The following is an 11,219-nucleotide window of genomic DNA, read 5'->3' as shown; positions in this document are numbered from 1 at the left end:
TGTCACCACCTGCCGCCTACCCCTCAACCGGGGGCACCATCATATCCGAAGGTTTCCGTGCACCCGAGCACCACGCCCATGTACAAAGAAATTACCCATATCCCCTCGGGTCCCCGGCCCTACAGATCGACATGTAAAGGATATGGGTATACCCAAACGAACGATGAGTCACCACCTCAACTTAACCCTACTTCTACTCATACAAACCGTATCAATGATTAAGCATGAAGTTGAACATGTTAAGATCATAACACACAAACTATATGCTAGTTCATATATCATGATTATAACAAGACAACTATACTCTAGTTCATATGCACTACTATATAAATGATATGAGAGCATGACTATGGAAGAAATCTTCATAGTATTATTCATACCAAGATGTCACTCTTCTTCCAAGGAGCCAAGCCCTCCTTGATACCTTTGCTAGCTCTAAATACTACTACTAAAACTAAGAGAGTACAAGTAGTGAGAGGTGAGGTGTGTAGCTCCAAATGGTGTGTTTGAATGGTGAGCTCCTCCTCTTCTTATATAGTGAAGCATGGTCGGCTGGGCGCTGATAAATTAGGAAACTGTCCAAAACCGCCTATGCATGGAGGCATGCAACCACTGGAGGAGCGTGGGCCCGAGAGGCGGCAGCTGGGGTACGGCTGCACCTAGGGTGCGCCCACACCCTGGTGGGCCCACCTCATGACTATCTTCGTGTGGTCGGTTCCTAGGTGGGTCCTGACCATTGCCACATCGGTGCTCGGCCCAAATTCTGCTGTTGAAGTGGGCCTTTGCTTGGTACTATCTTGTAAAATCTGCATTACACTTTGCTTGATTGCGCATTTCATTTATTTTCCACTTGTATTTGAATATGAGCCCTACAAAATATGATTTCTCCAATGCAAGTAGAACTAGGCCGATAGCATATGCATATGTGTTAAAAGTTTATTTAATTCTCCTATTTTGGACTTTATTTGTGGCCGGATTCGATCATTAATGACCGCCAACAACCTACGCGGTCACCGATTGAACAGTGATGTGGATCTTCCGATGCACCTCCGCACCATTGTCCGATGCAAGCCCAGCAACGTGCCTGAGTTATTAGGTTTGTCATCGGACACAAACTATTTTTGTCTGATGCAAACGCCTGTTCCGTCCGATGAAGTGCAGAAGCCTCCTTCTCTTCTTTTCTTCAACCCTTTGCCAAATGTGCTAGCTCTAAGTATTTCAATCACTTGTGTATGTGAGTTATCATTTTTCCAAAGCATTTTCAAAGGGTTATGTTAGCTCACTAGATCCTAATGCACATGCAAGGAGTTAGTTCACTTGCAACTTTTGTGCGGTGGCTATCTACTGTGAGCTTAGTTAGGGCTGGATTAGAATTTTGAAAATTAGTTACACAGACTCCTCTGCATCTGTAATAAATGACACATAAGTCTCTGAAAACGAGTCTATATTTTGAGAGACATATTTGATATATGTTGCCTCCATAAATGAAAGCAGTAGTAAAAAAACAACTTATATAGTAGTGCAACAAGTGATAAGTTCTGTTATAATGCTTGACCACGCTAGCGATAGTACAAAGTCCGATTTTAATACTTATTGGAACAAAAAACACAACCGCTGAATAAATATTTGAGTTATATAAATTGTCTAGGTGACTGCACAATAACTTAAAAAGACCCGTTGCAACGCACAAACACATTTGCTAGTACGTACAAAATTTACATGGAAAAGAGGGTGACTGCCAGGGTAGCCGAAGGAGGCCTTCCCACTGCTGTATAGCGTTTGTTACATGATAATCAACCTGAAAATCTCACATGAAAAGCACGATGTATACAAGAGATCGATCATCAGAGGAACCTGATAGACATAGGATCATCTAGGCATGGGGAAGGTGAGGCAGCCCTGGTCGGTCTTGGCAGAGGAGCTTGAGGTTGCCATGGGGAAGGTGAGGCAGCCCTGGTCGGTGGCGGCGCGGTGTCAGTGAAGACGGGTGGCGGCACGGAGTCGGTGGCGGCGCTTCTCACCGCTTCAGCGCCCCCCCTCTTATATCGGTTTAGGATTTTGTCAGTGGGGGTTTGTGGTGACACAATAAACCTCATACTAAGTGCCCCGGCCCCCACCTAATTTTATATGGCGCTGTCCGACAGGGACCCACCAACCATGGCTTGGTTGGGCGCCCCCGATCAGGGCGTGGATCAAGGCCCGAGTCGACCGTTGGGCCGACTCGGAGGAGATCAACCTAACACAGCCAGGTTGACCGGATCGGAGCCATGCATTATTATTCTGAATTCTGAAATCCCCCGAGCGCATGCAGAATTGATCAGAAATGTTGTGTGGGTATGAAAATTGCAAACACATACTGGGTTGGGAGGGACATGACGACATTGATGATCTTGGTTTCAATCGAGCTAGTGACAGATGCATCAGACGTCGGGCGTTGGCGTCGGCGGTCGCCTAGGCCCAGAGCCTGGCCGAGACGATAGTGGCGACCATGGACAGTACCGTCCTGAGGAGGAGGAAGACCATGGGGACGATTGCTTTGTTGTAGTAGTCGATGAGATCGTCCTTTCTGCTGTTATCTTCCCATCTCACGTAGTTGACGTACCGCAAGGCATTGTTGGTGGTGCCAAACCCCGCGTTGACGCCGTTGGCCAGCAGAACGGTCACCATCTGCATGCACTTGAGTCAGCCGTTGGGACGACTCAGAGGAGATCAATCTAACATTCTTCCCCTTGATATTAACTTATTACTTAAACTTAAAATACTTTATCTTTTCCCATTCCATCATAGATTAGTGTATAGAGCGTGTCTCGTCCCAACAGTCAGTACCATTGGATTAACAGCTACAATACACCTCTCTATTTTTGAAACAGATTCTCAACTAGGCCATTATTGTCCAGGGATCATAGGATTTCCCATAAACCCATACTAGCTAAGTGTTCTCTGAACACATTGGGCGGTAAGCCTTTTGTAAGCATATCCGCAAGGATTTTTTATACTTACATGCTCGAGACAAATAGAACGATCCCAAACTTTGTCTTTCATAACATAAAACTTTATGTCAATGTGTTTGGCAGCACCACTTGGCTTATTGTTGTGAGCATAACATACTACTGGCTCATTGTCGCAGTACAACTTGAGTGTCCTATGAATGTCATCGACCACTTTCAACCCGAGCATAAATTTCTTTAGGTAGTTCACCTGCCCCATGGCCTCATAACATGCTATAAACTCGGCATACATCGTGGACGATGTAGTGACGGTTTGCTTAGAGCTTTTCCACGATATAGCTCCTCCTGCTAGAGTAAATACATAGCCTGATGTGGACTTTCTATCATCTACATCTCCTGCAAAATCTGAATCTGAATACCCCTCTATATGTAGAGAATCAGATCTTCTGTACGTTAACATGAGGCCTTTTGTGCCTTGCAAATAACGCAAAGCTTTCTTTACCATTCTCCAGTGTTCTATTCCTGGATTACTCTAATATCTACCAAGTATCCCGGTAACAAAAACTAAGTCAGGGCATGCACAAACTTGAGCATACTGTAAGCTTCCGACAGTTGAAGTATATGAAACCTCTTTCATTCGATCGATCTCATATTAGTTCCTGGGACATTGAAATTTCCCAAAACTATCGCCCTTGACTATGGGAGTAGGTGAAAGCTTACACGCATGCATATTGTATTTCTTTAGAACCTTTTTTAAGTATGCCTTTTGCGATAATCCTAAAACCCCCATTCTCCTATCTCGGTGAATCTCTATTCCTAAAACAAATGAAGCTTCACCGAGATCTTTCATATAAAAATTTGAGGACAAGAACTTATTCGTCTCCAGCAGTAGATTAACATCACTAGTAGCGAGTAAGATGTCATCCACATACAAGATTAGAAAAATGTATTTCCCATTCTTGAACTTTGCATAAATGCAATTGTCCTCCGCATTCTCTTTAAACCCAAACTTCCTTATTGTTCCATCAAACTTTAAATACCACTGTCTAGAGACTTGTTTTAATCCGTAAATGGATTTCTTCAAGCGGCATCCCATACGTTCTTTTCTTTTCATGATAAAACCTTTTGGTTGTGCCATATAAATATTTTCATCCAAATCCTCGTTAAGGAAGGCCATCTTCACATCCATCTGATGTAATTCTAAATCGTAATGTGCCACTAATGCCATTATGATTCTAAAAGAATCCTTACATAAGACTAGAGAAAATGTCTCATTATAATCTATTCCTTCTCTTTGCGTGAAGCCTTTCACCATAAGTCACGCTTTAAATCTTTCCATATTCCCTTTGGAGTCATATTTAGTTTGGTAGACACATTTACAGCTTACTATCTTGGCTCCTTTAGGAATTTTTTAAGTCCCAAACTTCGTTGGTGCTCATTGATCTCATTTCATCTTCCATGGATTTAAGCCACTTTGACGAGTGAGCGTTTCTCATGGCTTCTTCAAAAGAGGTGGGATCACCCTCCATTTGAAATTCTTCACTAACATAGACTTCGTAGTCATCAGGAATGACTGACTTTCTGGCTCTTTGAGACCTTCTAGGGGCCTCATTAGTTGGCGCTTGTTTCATATGGGACTGTTGTTGCTCTTCCTCATGTGCAACAATGGGCTCTATAGGATCCTGAAGGACAGGTTTCTCATGTTCATTTATTGTTGTCACGGGAGAATTAACAATAGGTGTTGTCACTATAGTGTCCTGCATTGTTGGTGTAGTAGCAATAGGTAACGAGAAAAATGGCTCCTAAACCATCGAAGTGGGCACGTGTACCCGCTTCTCCTCAAGGTTAATTTCTCACGCTACCATGCTCCCCCTGACCATCTCATCCTCCAAGAACACAGTGTGTCTTGTTTCTACAAACTTCGTATATCTGTCAGGACAATAGAAACGATAACCCTTTGACTTATCTGGATAGCCAATGAAATTGCAACTGACTGTCTTGGAATCTAGCTTTCTAATGTTTGGGTTAAATACTTGCTGTCCACAACTCATATAGTATTTTGGGCACCGACTTGCTTGGTACTCAATTAAGAATATGAATGGCGGTTTTTAACGCCTCCATCCACAAATTTATCAGTAAAGTGGAGTAACTTATCATACTTCTCATCATATCCATTAATGTACGGTTGCATCTTTCAGTTACTCCATTCTGCTGAGGCTCGCTCGGTGTAGAGTACTGGCCAACTATGCCATTTTTCTGTAAGAACTTTGCAAAAGGTCCAGGAACTTGGCCATATAGGGTATGTCGACCGTAGTATTCCCCCCCTATGGTCGGATCTTACTATCTTAATCTTTATATTGTGCTGATTTTCTACTTCAGCCTTAAATATCTTAAATTTATTCGATGCTTCTAATCTTTTCTTAATTGGATAAATATAGCCATAACAAGAATAATCATATATGAATGTTATAAATGAATCATAACCATCCACACTTTTTACAGGAAAAGGACCACAGATAACTATGTGAATTATTTCTAAAATTTATGCGCTTCATTTGGCGTCTTTCTTTATTTTCTTAACATACTTTCTTTTAATACAATCAATGTATTATTCTAAGTCTGAAAATTCTAATGGTGGAAGAATTGATTTCTTAATCAATCGTTCTATTCTCTCCCTCGAAATATGGCCTAAATGATAGTGCCATAATTTCGATGATATATCATGAACTCTCTTCCGCTTATTTCTTGCATTCATAGAGGAGGCATTCTCATTTTTAGTGCTCACAACATTCACATTCTCACAAAGTGATAACAAATAGAGCTCGTCTTGTCGGAAGGCAAGACCAACACACTTATGATTAAACATAATCTTATATTGGCCATTACCAAAATGGCAATCAAATCCATCATCATCTAAATGAGAAACACTTATTAAGTTTCTACGCAAAGAGGGTACATAAAGGATATCTGTAAGCTTAAGTACAAAGCCATCATTCAATTCTAATGGGAGTTCTCCAATGGCTTCAACTTTAGCTTTGACTCCATTTGCTACCTTAATGCATCTTTCTCCTCTTTGTGGGGTCCACCTCGTATGGAATCTCTGTAATGAATTTGCAACATGAATAGTTGCACCTGAATCAATCCACCAAGTAGATTTTGGATAACTTAAATATAAGGACTCATCTATAAATGTAATAATGTCCTCACCTTTTCTCATTAGGTGCTTCAGGAACTCTGGACAATCCTTCTGGTAGTGTCCCTTGTTCTTGCATCATTTGCAAGTATCCTTGTCTACTTGAACATTGTTAAATTTCTGATGGTGATCATTCTATGGGGCCTTTTCTTGTGGCTTAGAGGAGGAGCTATTGTTCCACTGAGGTTTCTCTTGTGGTTTCATGCTCTTGTTGTTAAAGTTCTTTTAATTTTCCTTCACATGGTTGATGGAGTCACCATGTGAGTTTTTAAGCCTCTTCTCTTCTTGCACACACATGGCAATGAGCTTCTCAATGTCCCACTTATCTAGCTATAAGTTGTAATTAACAAAAAAGATCTCATACTCTTTGGGCAAAGATGCAAAAATCAAATGAACTAGGAACTCATCTTTGAGCCCCATGTCCATTGGTTTGAGCTTGGATGCCGTGTTGCTCATCTTCAATATGTGCTCTCTAATCCCGCCACCAGTGTATTTCTCATTGACTAACTTCTTAATAAGAGTGCTTATATAAGCCTTTGAAGAGCCAGTAAACTGACTCTCCACATTCTTGAGATACTCAGTGGCGGTGGTACATTCTGGTATTGATCCCCTTATTGGATCCTCAATAGAGCCCTTAATCACCATCAAACACTTGCGGTTTGAACTATCCCACTTCGCATGATCAAGGTCATACTTCATTCTCACTTATGCATGGTCACGCTGCCGAGTAGCGAAAGTTGCATCAGTCTCATTTTCTGCCCTCACTGGGTCCTCAGGCTCAATGGGACACGAAGAGATAAGTGCTAGATCATTGTCGAACAACGCAAGTGCTATCTCAAGCTTCTCTCGCCATATGTTATAGTTACTTCCATTGAGAGGTGGTATGGACGAGATAAACATCATTGGGTTGTATCCTAAAAACAACATCAGAGAAAGTGAGAAACATGATATAGTAATTGCATGCCATAATTTAACGTTGGTCAAAATCAAAACATACAATGTGCTTCTACATTAACTCTACATCACCGTTGGGCAGAAATAGAACTAATACATAAAATTCATAAACAAAAATTATAATATTGCTATCATCAACTTTGGTCAGAAAATAGCAATATCATAAATACAAGGTTCTTCTACATTAATTCTAGAATTAATGCACGGAAAACTCATGATCAAACTTATAAAGATCGTAATATTGTTATCATAAACGTTGGTCAGATAAAATAATAATATCATAATTTAACTTAAACAAATATGACTACTCCTCCAATTATCATTTTTCCGTTGGTTCCAATTTAATTAGAGGATTAGCATAATCATAGCAGCGGAAATATAAAAAAATCTTGAAAATAATACTTATTCAGAAGCATCACTATGTTCTTATCTACTCTCTAAACAAATTATCCCAATTCAATTTGAGTAGATATTAAAATCTAGACTAAATTCATGAAAGAAATGCCTCTAAAAATAATAAAACTAATTCACAGGGCATACTGTTCATTCGGCCTGAAGGCCCATCATGCGCTGTGCGCTGCCATGGCCCAGCCGCTTGCGCTACCCTCCCCCGCGCCTAGGCCGCAACCTGGGCCTGGGCCAGGAAACTGCCTTCCCGCCTGGGCCAAATCTGGCCCATGCTCTATCGGCCGTCGATGACGATCCGACGGCTGACCACGCACAGCGGCAGATCAAAACCGCGCCGCGACCGCCCTCCCACTAACCCTAGGCCTCATTCTCTCCCCCCTTCTCTCTCATCACCGCAACGAGCGACAGAGGAGCAGCAGCGTCTACCTGAGGAAAGATGGCGGTGCCGCCACTGGCCCCCTCGCCGGCGCGTGCGTTCACCCGAGGGTGAGTGCACCATCATTGAGCGGCCTTGCGACAGTGCCCTGAGCCTAAGCCACTACGGCGGCGCTCTGTGCCCGACGGCGCGTGGCTCGGCTGGTTCTCTCGCGTGGGACGGGTCTTCGTCCCGTGCGGCGTCTAAGCGACGACCAGCGGTGGCGATGGGGCGGGTGGTCCCCAGGTAGGCACCCTGTCCCCTCCGTCCTTCTATCCATTTTCTTTAGGATTAGGGTTTGGGGAATCTGAAATCAAACCAACTCCTTCTAAAATCTTCCCCGCACCAGATCTACGCGCTAGACCTGGCTAACCGATACCAATGATAGACATATAAGATCATCTAGGCATAGATCAGTGGATGAACTCTCTACTATTTGGGATAAAAAAACCTAGAACATGAACTGGAGCGAGAGAAAGAGAGAGGGGAAATAGGAATGTCTGACCATCGGTCTTGGCGGAGGAGCTCGAGGTTGCCATGGGGAAGGTGAGGCAGCCCTGGTCGGTGGCGGCACGGTGTCGGTGAAGACGGGTGGCGGCACAGAGTCAGTGGCGGCGCTTCTCGCCGCTTCAGCACCCCCCTCTTAGATCAGTTTAAGGTTTTGTTAGTGGGGTTTGTGGCGACACGGTAAACCTTGTACTAAGTGCCCCGGCCCCCCACCTCCTTTTATATGGCGCTGTGCGATGGGGGCCCACCAACCATGGCTTGGCTGGGCGCCCCCGATCAGGGCACGGATCAAGGCCCGAGTCGGCCGTTGGGTCGACTCAGAGAAGATCAACCTGACAGAGCCAGGTCGACTGGATCAGAGCCGTGCATTATTGGTCTGAATTCTGAAATCCCCCAATCGCATGCGGAATGGATCTGAAATGTTGTATTGGTATGGAAATTGGAAACACAAACTGGAGCCTGGCCGAGACGACAGTGGCAGCCATGGACAGTACCGTCCCAAGGAGGAAGACCACGGCCGAGGATGAGCGCCTTGTTGTAGTAGTCGTTGAGATCGTCCTTTCTGCTGTTATCTTCTCATCTCATGTAGTTGACGTACTGCAAGGCATCGTTGGTGGCGCCTTCACCTCGCGCCGACACCGCTGGCCAGCAGAACGGTCACCACCTGCATGTACCACACACATGCTACATGCATTATACGTAGCTAGGAGTATGCATAAGGGCACGTACAACGGGCGTGCTGGCCGTCATCTCCATATGGTCATTTTGCAAAATCCACCCCCGTTCGCTATAGTAATTGAGGAGAGAGAGCGAAGCCATCGCGTCGCGAGACGACGGCGAGCGCTCGTGCTCCCAGGCGAACTCGACAGCTGAATTTGCGTTGTACGAAGCCATCGTCTTGAACCGACGTCGCGTGGATCCAGCTGCGCGCGAGCGAAGTGAAATATTCGCGCCAAAAATCTGCACATATATGCCTCAGCCATGCCATTTTTCATCGCCACTCTCGCCCAAATCAGTCTCAGATGCCCTTGCGCCTTCGCCGGATTTCGTCTCGTGATGTCTAGCCGGGATTTGAAGAGAAAGGTGACATCAGTTTCGAAGAACAAGGCGAAGGCAGCGCCACCAGCGGCAACGGCGGCGGCGGCAGGGGCGAGCAGGCTTCCTCACGGAAGCAGCTCATCCCCAGCACCCAACCTCGCCGGTTTCAACAGCGTGGCAGCGCCACCAGCGGCAACGGCGGCGGCGGCAGGGGCGAGCAGACTTCCTCGCGGAAGCGGCTCATCCCCAGCACCCAACCTCGCCGGTTTCAACGGCATGGTAGCGCCCTTCCTCGGTCACGGAAGCAGCTCGTCCCCAACACCCAACTCCTCTGCTGGTACAATTCATCCTCAATCCCTAACAGATGGCTTGGATTCTTCACCAATCCATGGCAGAAGAGGCTACCCAGTCGGATTTGGCGCAGTTGCCTCTTCACATGGCAGATGTGCCTCCACCAGTCCAAGTTCTCCTCCGTTTGGGCATCAATCAAATTGGGATCCAGCATGGTAATCCTTGATTTGCTTCAATTCTTGCATTTAGCTGTAGGCTATAGCCTTGATTTGATTGAATTCATATTCTGCATTTCTGCTCATCTAGGGAAATCTATCCTGCTACGTTCTGCGATTCTATTTTAGTTACCTGTATGCTATGTTGCCTTGGTGATTTTCTGGACAATAGAGAAATAGTGGTAGTTCAGTTAGTTCTTTTTCAGTTAAACATGCCAATACATGGAACCTGCAATTCTAACTATTGAATGCTTTCAGTTACTGATAACTGAACAGTTATCTTATCATTGAATTTTTTATCTAGCTACTGGATGTTATCAGTTCAATAGAATTGATCACTGATTTTGTTTCTAGCTGCTGAATGTTTTGTAGCTACTAATTTTTTTTCTAGCTACTGAATGTTGTTAGTTCACTAGAATTGATCACTGTTTTCTTTTTTGTAGCTATTGAATGTTGCCAGCTCACTAGAATTGATCATTGATTTTTTTTCTAGCTACCGAATGTTGAATGTTTTCTAGCTACTGATTTTTTTTCTAGTTATTGATTTTTTTACTTGTTTTACTTGTCTGTTAGTTTGATAAAATACATATCCAGCAGAAATTTAATAAGAAATATATACTTGCAGGGACAACAACACACATCCCCCTGGTGGATTTATGGGTTTATTCAACAACCAACCCCATTTATCATAGAATTCACATTTTGTTGGTGTTCCATCTCATTATGCACCTTTCAAGGCACCAAGGCCTGTTGGTGTTGGCATCAGTTTTGCCTCAATGGATGCACCACAGCCTAACAATTGTGGAAGTTCGTCTCAAGAAGTGGAAGTTTTATCTGACCAGCAGGCTATTGATGTTGATAGCGATACGGAGAATGTCAGGATTGAGAAGCGGATCATGTGGACACCAGAAGAAGACGAGAAATTGATGAGTGCTTGGTTGAAAAATTCAACAGATTCATCCGTCGGAGCTGATAGGAATAACGAGCACTATTGGGGTGATGTTGTTAAGTCATACAACATGACTATCCCGTCACATAGGAAAAGAAATTCAAAGCAAGCCAAGGACCGATGGCGCAAGATTAATCGGTGGACTGATCTGTATGAATGTGCATATCTAAAGGGTCGCAGACTATTCACAAGTGGGTATTCTGATCAGATGTGGCTTGATGCAGCAGACAAGTTCTATTTGGTAGACAATAAAAAGGCAAAGCTAGGTCCCTTTGTGCTAAAGAATATTTGGAAAATATGC

The sequence above is a fragment of the Miscanthus floridulus genome, chromosome 7 (genome assembly GCF_019320115.1).
Source record: "Miscanthus floridulus cultivar M001 chromosome 7, ASM1932011v1, whole genome shotgun sequence".
Taxonomy (NCBI): domain Eukaryota; kingdom Viridiplantae; phylum Streptophyta; class Magnoliopsida; order Poales; family Poaceae; genus Miscanthus; species Miscanthus floridulus.
This window is presented reverse-complemented; position numbering follows the sequence as displayed.